The sequence below is a fragment of the Dermacentor variabilis genome, chromosome 2, assembly GCF_050947875.1.
Source record: "Dermacentor variabilis isolate Ectoservices chromosome 2, ASM5094787v1, whole genome shotgun sequence".
Lineage (NCBI taxonomy): Eukaryota > Metazoa > Arthropoda > Arachnida > Ixodida > Ixodidae > Dermacentor > Dermacentor variabilis.
The window spans coordinates 115,792,563-115,810,263 of record NC_134569.1 but is presented as its reverse complement, the minus strand read 5'-3'; positions in this window follow the sequence as shown (position 1 = coordinate 115,810,263).

Here is a 17,701-nt window from a genome sequence, read left to right as displayed (position 1 = left end):
CATAGACCACCGGTTTTCTGCCCAACACGACATGGCATGCCCAGGTCCATTTTTTCCTTTGATGTCATCTCGAATACCGGAAACACCTATTCGCTCTGTAAGTGACATCGCTGTCTTTCTGTATCTTAACGTTGTGCCTAACATATTTCGTTCCATCGCTCGTTGCGCTGTCTTGAACTTGTTCTCGTGCTTATTTGTTGACCTCCAAGTTACCACCTATGTTAGTAGCAGTGGAATACAGTTGTTATACATCTTTCTTTTCAAGGATAGTATTAGATATTGACCTTTTTTAGCATTGGTCAAGTTCTCCAAGCACAATATCTCGTTGACGTTTTCCGATTATGGTGCACAGGTGCGCGTCTACCGTGTTACCGGACCCGCAAGACAGGCTGGCCATCCCGCCCTCGTGTGTCGCGCGCGGACCTTTTGCCTCCCCCTGCCCTCTCCACTGGGTGACGCTTCCTGAAAATGTACATGGAGGTCAGCACGTTTTGACGTAGTTGAATTTAGTCCCGAGAAAATCTGCTTTGCAGCACTGGAAGGTCGTCCATGGAAGACCAGGCAGGGAGGCAACACCAGGCGTATGCGGCCATCGCAGGATAGAGCCCAGGGAATGTCCCCATTGGCCGAAGATGACACCTGCACGGGCTCGGCAATTGGTTGAAAATGATGTGACCCCAATGGACTGAAGGGTTTATAAGCCAGAGGACCATCGGATGGGCAGAGACATTCTTCTTGCCGCGTGACGCAGGGTACGAGTCGCTGGTGGCCGTCGATAATTTTTTACTGTTACTTTACTCGTTTTACCGTCGTGTACAAAATGTAAATGATCCTTGCGTTCTCTGAGTCGTCCCCACGTTAGTCAACTCCCGCACTCAATAGCAAGATCAAATAAGTAGATGACAGCGATGGGATATGCAACGAACCTGAGATCCAATAACTGGCGACAGCAATAAGGATGACCTTTCGACCAAAAGAGTCCGGAGAAACTGTGGTTTGAGAAAAAGAGTGAGCCTTCGACCCAGGGAATCCGGAGTTACTGGAAACAGTGGACAGATGAGCCAGGGGGCGTGGTGCTGAATGCGTGGGTGAGCACGAGGTTTATTTTTCTTTTTGATTCGCAAGACTTAAAATTATGCGTGTTAATTTTGATTGTTTTGGGAATCGGGAACTTGTAGCATATTTTGGGTTTGCACAAATTATTTAAGGAAAGAGTTCTAACCACCACTCGCGGCAACCGTAATGGATCTCAGAAGGTTGGCGAGGTGACACTTGTTGGTGTGTGTGGATTTGGGAGTTGAGGCGGACGACACAGTGACGGGGTCAGCTATCCAAAATTCAATTGAACATGGTGGCAATTACAACGAAAGCGCTGAGACTGCTTGGGAGGTGGTATAGCAAACGAAACGGCATGAGCGAGAACGTCTGGAGCGCGAAAATAAACGTGAGCTAGAACGGCAAAAGCACGAAAAAGTAATGGCAGTATTGCACAAAGAGATCAGAGATTTGCAGCAGTTAAACGAACAAAGACAAAGGCTGCCTAAAAATTCTGTAGGTAGTACGGAGTAGAAAGGTGAGGAAGTCGCTATCAGATTTTCGTCGAAAGCCTACGGAAGGAGTAGTACCTGGGCGGTTAGCAGCCCTGTAGATACAGCTAGGCCAGCTGTGAATCAATTGGGGCATTCACCGCGTGAGTGCGTCGCAGATATTGTTAAGAAGGTTGTTAACGAAGTTCAGAGTACCGCTGACTGCACAGACACAAGCACCCATGTCGAGCCAGGGCCACGTGCCGGAGCGCAGTGCAAGCTGGACAATATAGCTGGACCTGCGCAGCTCGAAATCAGACACCTACATTGCTCAGGGATTGGTGAAGCTGTCCTCCAGTCTAGGTAACCAAAAAATGATTATTTAGAGAATCATTCAGACTGTCCGATTGAGACGGTGATGGAGACCGAATAGTTGTGTGCATAGCGTGAGCTGGAAAATGCAGCAGAGTGCAGTTTGCAGGAGTGCGAGTTACGTAGCTCGAGTAACGACCGCTGCATTGTTCCAGAATCGATTAAGCTGTCTAACAGTCCAGGCAAAGAAAGAGATGCTTTAGGAACAAATCGCTCAGTCTTTGCGGATGAGACAATGAACCTGGCCGACGAGATGTGTAATGGCCAGCAGGAGGCCCACGAGGAGGTGCAATGAAAGTGAGTTCTAGTAAAAGCGCCGTAGAAAAAAGCGTTGCAGAAATTGGTATGCGGGTATGAATGCATCGAAGCCAGAAACGGCGACAGATGCCAAAAGGCATGGCGCAAAGAAAGGAAAGCATGGTCATCACTTGCGACGTGTCCCTTTCAAGTGCGTCCGAGCCAGCGGAGAAAAAGAGACAGAGACGCATGTTCTGTGCGAACGCAGACAAAGGCCACAGGGCAATTATGTTCTCTGTCATTCCGTCGGTTTTTTTCGGGGTGCAGCATGCAGTGCTTAGGAGTGCATCGTAGCAGGATGAGGGAGGGTGGTAAAGAGACGCGACGCGGTCAGACGAGGTCATGACTAAAGCCTGTCTCCAAGAGGCAAATTGTCAAGAGACTGTAATGTCTGGAAAGAGCTGATGGAATGTCGGACTTTTTGTTGTCCCTGGATAGCCACAACAGCTTTCAAGGTGCGACCACTCCGAGTACTGTTCAAAAGTATCAGTAATGTCCGTCAATATTGTCGTTATCATTAATTATCAAAAGTATCAATAATATATGTCGCAAGACATCAGGAACGATAGACAAAAAGAAAGGTTCCGTAGAAACAAACGTTCTGCTGAGCGTTTCATAAATTTCGTGATTATAGACTAGAATTTCTTTCAGTAAGTAGCTTATGAGATTTGTTAATGTATTCCTGAGATTTCCTGAAATCCCTGAGGCTTTAAAAATACGTTTAGAGTTATGCTTTAGTTTCAACAAGTGATCCTTAAGGAGAAGTTAGGCTTTCATTTTTTGTGAGTGACTTAAAACGTCAACGGCAAGGAAGGAAGGAAAAAGTGGAGAAGGTAGGCAGGGAGGTTAACCAGTTTAGCCTAACCGGTTTGCTACCCGACACATGGGAGCGGGATGGGGGGATGAAAGATGGGAGGAGAGAGAGCACATAACACAGCTGACACATCGTCAGTTACAGTCCGTCACTTTTGCGCGGTACGCGGCATCACTGTCACAGCCGCTTGTCCAAGCCCGTATGCTTCATAAGCCGAAGTAGTCCCTTCGTCACCTTCAGCTGCGATGTCTTATGTCAGCGATATGTGAAAATTGTTGCAACTGACAATGGTCTATTGTCCAGGTGTGCTAGAACGGACGCCATGGACTGTCTCTGAACATTATATTCAGGACAGTCGCACAGAATGTGTTCCAGCGTCTCCTCGCAAAGACAGGCATTGCAGAGAGCGTTGTCGGCCATTTCAATACGAAACGAGTAGGATCTCGTGAAGGCCACCCCTAGCCATAAGCGATAAAGCAGGATGGCCTCACTTCGGCGGAGTCCAGTTGGCATACAGAGATGCATCAATGAGGGCAGGTCCTGCTGATTGCTGCGGTTGGTCTGGCTGCTTGGTGTGCACCATAGAGAGAGCGTGATCTCCCGTGCAAGCACTTAAAGTCTGCTGGCTGCGTCGGACCGTGAAAGTGGTATGGCTTCTTCCTGTGCGTCTTCAAGAGATGTCCGAGCAGCTTTATCGGCGTCTTCATTTCCTATGACGCCGCAGTGACTTGGCAGCCACTGAAACGTCACGTGATGTCCTTTCTCATGTGAAGTATGGAGTAGGCATCTAATATCAAGCACGAGCTGTTCGAATGGCCCGCGACGCAGAGCTGATAGCACAGATTGTGGGGCTGCCTTTGAATCACTGAAAATTGACCATCGTCGAGCTGGTTCCCGATTGACGAAACAAAGTGCAGCGCGAAGAGCAGCTAGTTCCGCAGATGTAGATGTCGTTGGGTGGTCTGTCCTAAAGCTGATGGTAATACCTCTTGCTGGGACGACCACAGCACCGGACGAACACTGGATGTTTGTGGAACCATCAGTATAAATATGTGTACTGTCCGCGTACCTCTCGTGCAGAAGAAACAGAGACAGATGTTTCAGCACAGGCGACGACAGCTCAGACTTTTTCCCGATTCCTGGTACGCTGAGATGGACTGTGGGGCTGACAAGGCACCAAGGGGGTATCGATGGTTTAGATGCAGCGGTGAAGCCCGAGGGAAGTTTGTCGTTGTACCTGACGATAGATTTAGAGAATGAGGCTTGGTGCCTGTCTGAAGGTAGTGTTGCAATGTGGTGATAGGAGGCACGTGCAAAATGTCTGATATGCGTTCTCAGGGCTTCTACCATGATGTGAGTTCGCATTTGATGGTCCCGAGCAATCGCAATAGTTGCCTCAGTTGACGTGCATCTGGGCAAACCAAGACACACTCGGAGTGCTTGAGCTTGTGCTGCCTGCAGCACACGAATATTTGTCTTGCAGGTGTTGTTCAGTACAGGTAGACTGTATCTTAAAAAACCGAGAAAGAGAGCTCTGTAGAATCTCAGCATTGCGTCTACTGACATCCCCCACGCCTTTCCTGTCAAGTATTTAAACAACTGTGAGGTTGCTGTCAGGCGCCGTTCCATGTAGGCCAAGTGTGGGCTCCAACTGAGGTCTCGGTTGATAATTACGCCAAGAAATCTGTGGGTTCTGACATAGAAAATGGTCCGCCCATTGATTGAGATGACATTAGGCGTCATTGGTTTGCGAGCAAATGCCACTAGGGCGCATTTTTCTGGCGATATGCTCAGACCTTGTTCACACAAGAAGCTCGCTGTCAAAGCAGCCGCTCTGTGAAACCGTGCACGTATCTGAGGACGTGTGACTGCCGAAGTTCAGACACAGATGTCTTCTGCGTATAATGAAATTTTGGTGGTAGTTGGCAAGTGTTCAGCAAGTCCAATAAGAGCGAGGTTGAATAGCGTCGAGCTGATAGCACCGCCTTGAGGAACGCCCCTGCTGGTATAGCGTCGCGTAGTTGGGCCATCGTCAATTAACACATAGAATGATCTTGCAGATAGGTAACTTGCAATCCACAAAAATACTCGACCACCTAGGCCAACCGTCACAAGAGCGTCGAGAATCGCCTCATGTAATACGTTATCGTATGCCCCTTTCACATCTCAGAATAAAGCTGCAGATAAACGTTTACGGGACCTATCGTGCAGGACATATGAAACGAGATCAACTACATTGTCGATGGAAGAGCGGTCACGTCGGAAACCTGCCATGGAATTCGGATAAATCTTGTAGTATTCAAGGTACCATTCCAGGCGGCCAAGGATCATCCGTTCTATTATCTTTCCTACACAGCTGGCCAAAGCTATTGGGCGGTAAGAGGTGAGCTCTAGCGGGGATTTGCCCTGCTTCAAGATTGGCACCAGGCGGCTCACTTTGCATTCGTCAGGAACATTTCCCTCGTGCCATGAGGTGTTGTAGAGACTCAATAGTGCTATCCGTGCGGATTCTCCGAGATAGCACAAGGCTCGGTATGATATACCATCTGGACCCGCAGATGATGAGCGCCTGCAGAGAGCTAGTGCCGCCTCGAGCTCCGTCATTGTAAAAGGAAGGTCCATGAGGCAATCACGGGAATGGGGGACGTCATCTCGGGCTGGAGGATCTGGACGTGTCGCTTGGTCTGCCATTGCGCACAAATGTCTTCTGCGACATCGATGTCTTGCCGCCCTTGGAAAAGTACGAGCGCCTTGAATGGAAAACGCTGTTCCGGAAGGCAACGCAGACCTTGCACCGTTTTCCAAATGTGAGACAGCGGCTTGCGGGGGTCGAGTATCTGGCAAAACGTTGCCCAACGTTCAGACGCTAATGTATCCATTCGACGCTGAATGCACGTGGGTATTATTTTTATGTGCTTTCGAAGTTTTCTTCTCAAATCAAGCGCGTTGGTTTTCAGTAAGTGCGTCATTTGCACTAAGAAGCGTTGATACGATTCCATTAGCATATGTCCTGTGCCGACGGAAGGAACCGCAATGCGAACGTGTCGCTCATGTTTGTTGATGGCGGCAGCGTCCCAATGTTTCGATTAAGCGTGCGTGGGAGTTGTTAGGAGCAGACGCAGATTTTTTTAAAGGTTCTTGTGAGTTCATAAGTAACGTAAGCTTAGTTTTGTTGTTCATTTAAATTAGGTTGTGTCCTTTATGGACAAAGAGAATAAACGTGAGTAAGCGTTAGAAAACGCCTGCGTGAGATGCAAATATGCGTTGTGAGTGGTGGCCGCAAAATTGGCGTAATTTGGAGTATGTATCCGCTGAGTTGAAGCGGCTGTTCAGTGGTACCAGTAGAGGCGATAAGTAGTCCACTGTGGTGGAGCGGCTATTTGTGAAGTTATGCTGCGTGAGATGTTTTGAATACTGGTTATTCTGAGCTGACGTCGGTAGTAAACCGACGCATTGCCTTCCTTCCTTTGAATAACGACGTATGTAGCTTTGTTATGGGCTGGAAGGCATCCTTGTAGCTTCAAAGTTTCGTTTGTGTATGGTTATAATTATGCGTTAAAGATTGTCACAACCGCTAAGGGGATGTCGTCATAAAATTGTACCGGTTCCCTTCAAAACCGTGCGAAGCAACCCGGCTGCTGAAGTGGATCGTAACGGCTCGGCGCGTCAAGTAAGTGTCGCTTTCGCGTATTTCTGGTTAACAAACTAAGTCTAAACGCAATAAAAAGAAAAAGAAAACAGCAGGCGGCATACATAAAAATACACAATAAAGCGACAACTGTATTATAACGCGTGAACTGATAACGAATTTTGTAAATTGGTTCAGATTGTCGTTTAGCTCGTCTCACCTTATTGCAAACGCGTGGTTGTTACGTCTCGAATGTGTACGCACTGTGCTTTTTATCATTAAGCCAATGTGCAGCGCGTTCCCACGTCAGGGTCGAGACGCGAATGATGGAACCGGGCTCATTGATGCCGGTGTTTTCTCGCACTTAGAACAACAAAGCTAAAGCTGGACTGCACCGCAGCACAAGTGGAGTATTAAAAAATTAGCATGTATTTTGCGCACTCTAACACACATTTGTTCAGTCTTCACGTTGTTTACTCTCAGCTCATTGATCTTTATTATGTTTCAGCGGTGATGACCTCTCACATTGGAGCCCGAACGACAATACCACGATACGCTCGAGGCATTTCGTCAACGGAAGAAGAGGCACGTTCCTGCCAACTCGCCAAAACCTGTATAATTGTGAGGTGCTAGGCGCGCTCCAAGTAACAAAGCTACAAATGACAGTTGGAAATTGTCTATGGCCGCATTTTCTCACTTGAGTAGAATAACATAATTATTTAATTTTTACCTTATTTTCAGTTCGTCATCATCGGCATGCTTTGTTTGTGGCGGCGAACCCTTCGCGACCTGCGGTGGTTGCTTAGTGGCTACGGTATTGGGCTACAGAGCACGAGGTCGCGGAACCAAACATCAGCCGCGGCGGGCGCATCTCAATGGTGACAAAATGCCAAAACACCCTTGTACACCCTACACGTTAGAGAACCCAGGTGGTCCAAATTATTCCGGATTCCCCACTAGGGCGTTCCTCAATCATATCGTGGTTCTCGCACGTAAAACCCCATAATTTATTTATTTTAAGCGATTCGCTGCGACATCCATGCTGTTTGCTTCTTTCACACGATATTCATAAATATAGTCTCAAAGACGGCGTCCTTTCTAAATCGTTGGTCACACGATATTCGTAATTATGGTCTCAAAGTTTGCGTCCTTTCTCATTCATTGGTGGCCGAGAATGGGCGTCGATGTTTTCGATTGCCTTAAAACCACAATTTAGAATAACCGACATGCTTCAAACGAGTACCACAAAAGCATACCTCCATAGATGTGGCCGCCTAGGTGTTTAGCGGGATGGACATGGTGGCGCTGACGGCTGAGCCGATTGCTGCGCCGCCTGACTATTGAAGGTAGCCTATTGGCCGAACATGAAGACACCTGTACGGGCTCGTCGATTGGCTGAAAATGACGTGACACCGACGGATAGGAGAGGTTATAAGCCAGATGACCATCGGAAATGAAGGGACGTTCTTTCGCCTAGGTCCGCAGTGTACGAATTGCTGCCGGCCGTCAATGACTTTTTATTGTTATTTTACTTGTGTCTGCGTCCTGTACATGATGTAAATAAGCCTTCCGTTCTCGAAGTCTGCCTCAACGTCGGCCAACTCCTGCACTCAGCGGCAAGATCAATTAATAGAGGTAAGCTGCCGGTCGTGATTTGGTAATGTTTGCCGTTCGTGATCCAACGCATTCTGATTATTCCGTAAATATACTTGCTCTGATCATCGTCTCATGGAAATGACATGTAAGCGTATTTTTGCAAATCTTTTAGACGCTGTTTGCCGATTATAAGTTCTCGTTCTCATGCTAGGGCATTGCTGAACTTGCTGAATGCTATTATCAAAGATCTAAACAAAATGTGGACGCCAGCGTCGTGAGCAACATTCCTTCATGTTAAGCTCAAAGTTCTAAGCACGAATGCTGCGGAGCAAATAAAAATCCGAAGAGGAGAAAATGAAATGGGAAGAGACCAGATTATAAAGGGCAGCGTTCAGCCACAGACGCGTTTGTTGATGTCCTCTGAAATTCACTTGCCTGTGCGAAACACGAAGAACCGCACGCTAAACGGTTCCTCTTTTAGTATTGCGATTTCTCTACCGTAATATTTAGTTGTTCACTCCATATATCTCTATCAGCTAACTTTTATTCTCTTAATTTTCTGCAATTTCAGCATCGACTGGTGGAAAGAGCGCGACGGGCAGCGAGGGGCTGAGTATGTCGCACATCTGGGTGCGACCACCATCGACGGCTGCCTAAATAAAATTTGTTTCTGCTCCTCTTCAGTCTCTATCCTTGTCTGCATTGATTTTATTCAAAACGTTTGTTTTCTTGAAGCCTCATGCTGCCGGATTCAGGGCCGATCACCGATATTGCGTTGTGCCAATTCACTGGGGCATAACCAACCAGCCGTTCTGACAACTTATTTCAGAGGTTTTATGAAAGTCATATGCCCACTTGAGGCTCTTTTCAAAACGTGTACGTGTATTTGACGATTGTTTCCAGCTGGACCTAGGATGAAATGTGGTCAACACATGAGGGCTGGCTGCAACTACTCTGCATTCTCTTATTGCAGCCTAAGGTGCACTCTAATTCCGTCCAACTTCCTTTTTCAGGTATTTCCGTTCGTAAAATGGTGCGTAAAACGAGTTGCGTATTTTACTTATTTCTTTATCGTGTTGTATCTTGCGCTACCTCACGAAATATTCGTTGAAATGGGGTGATGTGACTTAGTGTCAGCACTGCCTGCAATACATTTTTCTCAATTTTGAAACAATCATTTGCTTTCAATACAAACACTACAAACTTCTCTAGATTTATTTACTATTTCGCTGCGAGAACAAGTATAGAAAAATAATGATTCTACATGGTTATCTGCACGCAGAGCGAAAATAAAAGCAAGTAGCTGCTACTCGATTAATAGCTTTCAGCTAAGTTTATGTGCACCAAAACGCATAAAGAGCTCTGAAAATTATTTCCAAATAATTTTGACAAGAAAGCACTTTACTGCCTCGAGGCCCATACAAAGGCAAAGTTCTGAGATCCAGTTGACAAAGCATTCGTACACATCAGCCCTTGCACCTAGAAATATTTGTTGATCACGTTTATTAGCCAATTGGTGCGTGGGGTCATTGAACACCTTCTTTCGACAAATTTGACGTCTTTTAATGAGGTATCAATTCAATAAAAAGCTGACTGCAGGACGTATAGAGTTAGTTGCTGCCACTTGCGAACTGCGTTAAGAACTTGCAAATCTTATTTGATGCAACAGCAGTTTTCACTGCCCCGCAGCAAATATTAGGGAATATGTATTGAAATATGAATGTTCATTTTAGGTCCCGTATCGTCACAAGTACAACATGACAAGTCAACATGAAACAACGTAGTATCATCTGCGCTCAAACTACATTGTTATCCAACTTACAGCAAACACAGCAGGAAGTTTGGGGAATCTCTGGAAATCAGCTATTCAAAAGTATATTCTTGTAACCATGAGAGAAGGTATGGGAATAGAACCTGTGGAATGCAACGTTATGCTTGTGTGTCCTACGGCCGAATTCATAATGCTTTCGCCAATCTGCGGCTGCTTTACATATTATGTCCGACAGTACAGTTGGCCGGCATTTACTTTTACGAACAGTTCTAGCGTGAAAACTTTGTCGTGAATGCGAACCCCCTAAGATTATTTTTTCATCGGTGTCTCTCGGTTAGGCTGCAGCTCTGCAGGCTCATAAGGACCAAGATATTGCATATAACCACCTTTTTAGTGCTATAAATTGTGCTAAGGTTCTTCTAAACAAAAAGATAGCTTGTTGGGCCAGCATAAATTTGCACGGAGAGGACAACAAAAACACCACTGACTAAAAACTCAATAAATACCAAACAAACACATTACCTAACCCGGTAACATTTATATTCATTTCTTTTATCCATGCCTGTTGAACCCTTCAATATCCACCGAAAGGCGAAACAAAATATCTTGTTCAAATGTTGGTCATGGTATATAGTTACAGGAACAGTACAAGCTCGTATAAAAATATAATCCCATTTTCATCAGACTTTCGGAAGCGCTACTTAGCATTTGTTTCTACTCTTGTCATATAGCCCGTTTCTTGCGCATAACACGTTTTCGTGGGCAAGTTAGTGCAACATTTCGATTGCGTAAAGCGCGGGAACACGAAGACACAATAAGAAATAAGACAGGATAGCCACCCCCCCCTCCTGTCTCACTCTTGACGGTGCCTTCACCTGCTGACGCTGTACACGTGCTGTGCAGCACTAACTTTACAGCGTGCTGTGCACTCGAGGCGCAAATCACATAATTGCACCAGCAGCATTGCAAAAGCTGTTAGCAAGAAGTCCGTGAGATTTAAAGCGAGCCTCCTACAAACCTTCTTTTCATTTGTTGTTGCCTGCTTTACTCCTGCTAGAAGAAGTGAAGCATTCTTTCCCCGAACCGTCATGGAGATCGGATTGCTGTTACCCTTATCTGTGCGACGGAAGCATAGGCGTTTACTTTTTAAGACGCCCCCAAATTCCCGAAATTTGTTTGGATGGAGTTCGTATAGGCCACTGTATTTATGGCTCACTCTAAGCAAGCAGGTTAATGTATCAGTATTGGCAAATCACATGTTGTAGTGTATGGCGCTGTTCAGCCTTTTCCTCACTATTTCTGGCAGAAAAGAAATTTAGCGAGAAACAGCGAAGCTTCAGAAGTGAAGTGAAGTGTTAGTGCTAGGCTTGGGTACCCGATTTTTTATCTTGTGGCACACTTTTCCGCGGCAGTGCGGACAATTTTCCCGTATAAGTAAGCTCAAAGGAACAGATTGGCTTCCAGGACTGCGCGTATGTCGATCGAGATTCTATTTTCCCAAACATGAAGATTATTTCGAAGTTAACTCCTCTCAATTTTTCAGAGCTCGCGACATTTCCGCTTCCGCTCATTTTATTCACGCCGTTAATTTGATTTTCTTTCGTTTTTATCTTCTTCACCCGGTTTTATCTCACGTTCATATTACCGCGAAAAGTCAGGTGTGCTGCCCCTGTTGTCCCCGTAAGAAAATTAGTGATTATTAATTAGCTGTGTCACTTTCAAGAAAGACGTTCCTTTATAATGAATAATTTCTGGTCCCTATTCTACATATTTACCAGTTTTGTTCTAACTTATGAAGGAAGGCTTCTTTCTCCCGAGAGTGTTATAGATTGCAACCGGTTTCTATAGCCTGGAACTGTCCATCCTACCTAGCATGGCGTTTTAACGAAAAAAGGCAACTTGAGTATCCAGGCCTTCGCAAAGCGCTTCGCGCACCTCTGCCCCGTCACTTTCGCTGTCTCGCTTTCATAACTCTCCCGCGGGATGAAGGCAGCAGAGGAATTGGGGGCTCTTTCTTTGGTTTCTTGAATATATAGCACTGTTCTTCCTTGCGTCTAATGACCCGATGTATTCTTTTACTTGTTTGATATTTATCACAGGCTTGATTTTGTTCTTATCAAAATGCTCATTATGCTTTGTCAAGAAATGCCATACACTGACAAGCAGTTTTGTGGTTGCGCAGTACGCCGGAAGTAATACGCACGGGCATATAGAATAGAATAGCTTTGTTTCCATCTACTTGATGGAGGAGGCTGCCAGTAAAAGCTGCTCCAGTAGAGGCAGCTTGACGAGGCCCGCAGCCCCCCTACAGAATATTCGGCAACAGCATACATGCACACACACACACACACACACACACACACACACACACACACACACACACACACACACACACACACACACACACACATATATATATATATATATATATATATATATATATATATATATATATATATATACTCTCATGAACCCACCCCGCTGAACATTATATACACACACATATACAGAAGCATATATACACACTTTATATATATATACTAGCAGAGAGGATGTACACTTAACCAGAAATTTAAAACTCCTGCATATACAAGTCTCTCAGGTGTTGGGCCGTTATTTGGGTGATATCAACGCCTAGAGTACTATATTTATTTAGAAGCATTGGCATTGTGTGTGACAGCCTTTTCCTTAAATAATTTGTTCTGGGTGTGACCACCCGCCATATCTCTTTCTGGCGGGTAACATAAAATTTGTCATTAAGTTCAAGGTTACAAAGGTGTCGTAGAAAAAAGCAGTTGTGTTTTATTTCCCGCCTAAATGCAGTTGTTAATTTGTACTGGTATAACTTTAACACAGAAATTATGCTGGCTTCCTGAAGAAAGTTTATAGTATGGGAGTTGTAGGGGACATTAAAAAGCAGCCGAACAAACTTCTTTTGCAAAACAAGTAGTTCATGCAAATTAACAAAAGTAGTTGTACTCCATACCAATAAGCAATAATAGAGGTACGAATAAAAAAGCGAGTTATAAATGAGAATTTTAACTTTAAACGGCAATAGTGATTTACATTTCCACGTCATGCCAATGACCCTAGATAACTGGATTGTGACTGCGTCAATGTGTTCGTCCCAAAGCACATCACTCGAAAACGTTACGCCGAGAGTTCTCATACTAGAAACCATTTCTATCGTTTTTTCCCCGTACATAATGTTATTATTTGAATTCACTGGGTTATCTTTAGGCCTAAAGAGCACAGCTTTGGTTTTGTTTGTATTTATTTCTAATTGGTTCATTATTGACCAGTCCCTCAGCTTAGAGAGCATGAGGTTCGTTTCATACTCTATATCTGTACAGTTTGTTCCTGAAACAAATATACTGGCGTCATCAGCATACAGGAAATATTTCGCGTTTAGGTAAATATTCGTTACATCATTGATATAGGCGTTAAAAATAAGGGGCCCCAAAACACTTCCCTGCGGAGCTCCTTTTGAAATAGGCTTCATACTTGAGCAATGCATATCTATCTGAACAAATTGCTGTCTCCTTGCTAGGTAAGATTTAATTAGTGCTAAAAGATGACCTCGAATGCCGTAACTATGAAGTTTTTCAATCAATGTTAAATGGTGAATATTATCAAATGCTTTGCTAAAATCTACATAGACGCCAAGCACAAGTCTTGTTGTTCCAGCAGTGCATATTCGGTGGACTTAAGCTTACTGAAGCAGAATTGGGCAGGTGATAGTATATTGTTCTTCTTGAAAAAGTTATTAAATTGGCGATGCAAGATTTTTTGCAGGCCCTTAGAAAAGATAGGCAATATTGATATAGGCCTATAATTTTGTATATCATATCTGTCTCCCTTTTTAAATAAAACCTTACTTTAGCGATTTGCATTCTCTTCGGAAAAGTTGCACTGAACAAAGATAAATTAATAATATATGTAAGGTACTGCGTGACAGTATCTAACACGTGCTTTATCGGTGTAATTTGCGTGCCTTCAAAATCACACGAGGAACTATTTCGCAGTGACGTGAAAGCAGAGAAAACTTCATGTTCAGAGACAGGCTCAAGAAATAATGAGAAGGGGCTAGCAACTAGCTTAAACTTAAACAATGCCCTAGATGATCTGTTTTGATTGTTGCTAACAAAGTGATCATTTAACATAGTGGCGAGAGGGATGCCAGATATCTCATTGCCATTTATGTTCAGTTTTTCTATAGGAGATTGCGATTTATTACGATTAAGGACAGTATTTAACCTTTTCCATAAGAAGTCAGGTTTTGGTGCAGAGCACTCAAATTCAGACGGAATGTGTCGCATTCTACTTAGTTTTATTTCTTTATTCAGTTTATTTCGATAAGTTTTGAAATGTTTCAGTGCATCTGGGTCCTTATTTTGAATAAACTTATGATACAATTCGTTTTTGCGATGTATTTTTGCAAGCAGTTCAGGCGTTATCCAAGGTTTACGAATTTTTTCCCTAAGGTTATTCTTTCTTCGGGAAAGAGATACTTGTATACACCAGAAATTATATCTATGAACTTTGTATATGCCTCTTCAGCGTTCGCGATTTGACCGATAACTTTCAGCTCACAGGTTAACATCTGAGTTCTAAAAGCCTAAAGGCAGATAACCTTATTCTGTGATCAAATATTACTTTCGCGTTCATTAGGCGCAATGTTGGGATATTGTAATGATCTATTACTTAGATTATTTCAAGTGAATCCATTTTGAAGAACACATCTGCTCTCTTTCTTTGTCAAAAGCAAATGCGAGGGGAGTGTGTTCAGAGGGTGCGATGTTATATAGCTAAGCAGTTCCTGATCATGTGGTTTTTACGGCGATTAGAATTCTATCGGAACTTTACCCTTTTTCTGGTTTGTTCACATGTATATATAATCTTTTACGTCAACTTTGGTCCCTGGGCATGTGCTACTCTTCAATGAATGTTTCTCGCGCGAACTATACAGAAGACAGGACATGTGCACAAGGGTATGCGCCACCACTGAATGACAAAAAATTATCTAAAATTCATCCGCTGCTTTTTGAGGCCATTGCGGCCTCACCTTGTGAATGGTACAAGCCCTCCTTTACAGCCGCATAACATACGGAACTCCTTACCTCACGCTGAAGACAGCTAAGGAACAAAAGCTAAATCTCCAAATACGAAAGGCCACGAAGCTCGCCCTAGAACTGCCGACAACTGCCTCCACTGACCGATTGTTTAGCATGGGAGTTCACAACTCCTGGGAAGAACTCGCGGAAGCACACCTAATCAACCAGACCGAGAGACTCAAGCTCACAACCACAGGCCGAGCAGTCCTCCGACGCACAGATACGTAACCAACCTGGAATTCGATGGCGAACGTAAGGAAAAGATCAAGCCGAAGCTCCATGAATGTCTACAAGTTTACCAGATCCCTCGGAACATGCATCCAGAACACCATCGAGGCAGACGGCTCGCCAAGGTAAACGCCATCAGACACAAGCACCGTGGCGACCCGAACGCGCACTACCTGGACGTAGCCAAGTATAGGCGCCGAAACGCCTTCGCCATCAGCGTCACAGACTACAGGGGGACGACACTGGCGTTGGCGAATATTCTCGCCAAACGCGCGGACACACCTGAGGAGGCCGCTATAGCACTCGTCACCCATACAAGCGAGGTTGCCATAGTGGTCTTCACCGACTCTCAAACAGCGGCACGCAACTACATGAAGGGCAGGATCTCCATCAAAGCGATCAACATACTGAAACGTGGCGACTCTCCTCCCCCTACACCTGCATCATGTGGGTTCCGGGACACAAGGGACTCGAGGGGAATTAAGCGGCACACACTGCGGTCCGCGCAAGCGTCAACCGGGCCTCCCCGCACGAGATTCTAGGCATGTCCCACCCAGCCAAATCAGCGGAGGAAACGGAAACAATACCAATAACTTACCAAACACTACTGCAGCACTATCAGCTTGGACGCAGGGTATACCTTCCACCACATCCAAAACTAATGATAAACGATCGCACCGGCTACAGCTGACTACAGCGCAATACCTTTACCCACGGAAGCTTACTGCATCATTTCCGCCCGACGCTATACGGCTATACCTGTCCACACTGCAAACTGCCAGACATCCTGGCGCACCTCCTACTACAATGCAAGAACACCCGAACAAGCACCACAGCGACACAGTTAGTAGCAGCAGACGCAGACCCAAACCTCCTCGCTGAAACGTGGGAGGCTGCGATCTCCAGGCCAGACCTGGTCGACCAGTGCGAACTCGTCACCCGGGCCCGGAGGGCGAACCAAGCCAGAGGGATCCTGGAGTGCCCTCCCACCTCGACTGACAAGTCACTGCTTCAAATAAAGGTTCATTCATTCATTCATTCATTCATTCATTCATTCATTCATTCATTCATTCATTCATTCAGTACTAATGAAAAAAAAATTGGCAGTGGCTTAGCTCAGCTATGCCAGGATATACGTAGCGAAAGCTAAGGCATAGCATGGTTAGCCTTGGTTAATCTTGATTGCAAGTCCAGGCTAGTCTGGTTGTGTAGCTATGTTGCGGCGTTTAGCCAGTCGTTCGGCGCGCTGTTCGTCTGTTTCCTCGGCGATTCGTTTCCTCTTCATCTCGTTCCGATGTCGATTCCAGGCCTCCTCCTGCTTATCAGAATTGTCGCCGTCCGTACTGCCTCCTCAACTGTGGTTGCAGCGCACGCGGACTCTCCTTTTCAATCCTCCGACATGTTATCAGGCATGCGACGTAGCTGGCAAAGTGAGCGGAGGCAAGCGCAACGACGAGGAACGCGTGCGACGTCATACCAAACGGCTGCGGCGGAAAGGCGCGGCGCTGCAAAGCGGCGGAACACCTGTGGCTCGATGCTACTAGTGACGCATGCGCAGTAGTGACTAGGGGGCGAGAGTGGGAGAGAAATATTCACTACGAGGCACGCGTTGTGCCTCCTCGGAGCACCGCCACGGTGAAATCGAAAGTTCGTGGCCAGGAAAGTTAAAAACTTCCAAAACGTGTCACGTGTGAGGCGTCTACGCAGCGGGGATTATCTCTGACATATCCCTTCGGATACGTTGCTTCACCTAGTGCTGCTGCCGCTAAGTACACCCGTAGCGCATATCTGAATATATATTTAGTCAAGACCTTGTTACGAGCAGCACCTACCCAGTGGCCCACACCCAGTGACCGAAGTCGGCTTGTCTAAAGTCTTGTCTTGTCTTGTCTAAATAAAGAGCGGAACGCACCCAGAGATTCAAGCTTGCGTCACAGAGGTTCATTGGAGAGCGGGACCTATATCCAGTGACCTAAGTTGGCGTGAAAGCTGTTCGTCGAAGAGCGCCTGAAACACCGAGTCACACACTTAGCAAAGTTGGTGCGATGATTGGTTTGGTACCCAGTTCCTTCAGCACAGCAGCCGAACGATCTACTTGATAGACGATTGACTGCGCAGCGACCTAATTTGTCGGGAAAAACGATTCGAGACATTGAAACATACACAAATACTGGGAAATTCATGGAGCGCCCTAAGAATGTTAATCGCAATATTAATCGAAATGTTCAGTAACCAAGAACTTTATTAGTGATAACAATGTGTTCCCAGAGATTCTACTATGCAATTTCGATGCCCATTATGTTACACAGCTCCAAGTGGACGAATACTGAGATGACTGCTTTGTTAGACGTCTCG